Here is a 1,327-nt window from a genome sequence, read left to right on the forward strand (position 1 = left end):
GCAAAAGTGATTCACTCACATTATTAACCATCTTATTGCTCTAGATAAGATGTTCACCAAAGGAGAGCTCATTAATAAAGTCTTACGCTGTCTTGACAGGAGATGGCAACCTAAAGTGACGACAATCATGGAGTCCAAGGATCTAGACTCCATGCCTTTGGCAACATTCTTTGAAAAGCTTCAGGAGCATGAGATGGAGCTTGGGCGTTTGACCATGTATGAGGAGTCTGATCGCAAAAAGAAGGGAATATCTCTCAAAGTTTCAACATCATCACAATCCAATGAAGAGATAGATAATGACGACTCCGATTCAGACATTGACGAGGAAACGCTAAATCTCCTTGTGCGAAAATTTGGAAATTTCTTGAAGAAGAAAGAAGCGCGTGAATCAACCAAGAAAGGCAAGACAAAGAAGCTCTTCACTTACCATGAATGTGGTAAGCCAAGACACATGAAGTATCAGTGCCCCACTTACTTAAAAAGAGTTGATTCAGAGAAGAGCACTCCCCGGGACTTCAAGTCAAAGAAAGCATACATCGTCTGGGATGTACCGGAGGAAGAAACAACATCAAGCAGCTTGGATGAAGAGGAGACCGCGAAGCTGTGCTTAACGGCGATAACAAATGAGGCTTGTGGATCAGGTAGCAAGGATACTTCAGATGAGGTATACTCTGACACATCTTCTTCTTCTTCTTCTGATTCTCCCTCATATGAAATATTATATAGTGCTTATGTTGAGATGCATGAAGAACTTAAAAAATTAGCAAAATTAAGTAACGAGAGAAAAAGAATAATTTTGCTAAACCAACAAAAAATAATTCAACTGTAGAAAGAATTAGATGAATTAAAACTGGAAAGTGAAACCTTAAATCTAATTTTTTCCTATGCTTCATGCGATTGCTCGAAAAATAACTTATGTCAAAATACTACTTGTGAGTCTTGCGAGGACTTGAAAAATGAAAATTTTAAACTAAATGAAAAACTCGCAATACTCACAAATAGTAAAAACCAATTAGACACTCTGCTTAGCAAAACAAGGAACGTTGGAGACCATACTGGATTAGGGTATGTTCGCCCATCCCATAAAAATAGATCATATAGGAGACCTCTAACACGCCAATATAAAAATTCATATAAGAAAAATAGAGTCCCTACATGCCATTACTGTGGCACATATGGCCATATATATCATTCCTGTTACATCAGGAGATATGGGATACTCAGTGGTGTTTACGCTTGGGTAAGAAAGGGAGATATCTCCCTAGTCACTAACAAGAAAGGACCCAACATAATTTGGGTACCTGAGTCTAGCAGGTGATCTATATTG

This window comes from Lupinus angustifolius, chromosome LG19 (genome assembly GCF_001865875.1).
Source record: "Lupinus angustifolius cultivar Tanjil chromosome LG19, LupAngTanjil_v1.0, whole genome shotgun sequence".
Lineage (NCBI taxonomy): Eukaryota > Viridiplantae > Streptophyta > Magnoliopsida > Fabales > Fabaceae > Lupinus > Lupinus angustifolius.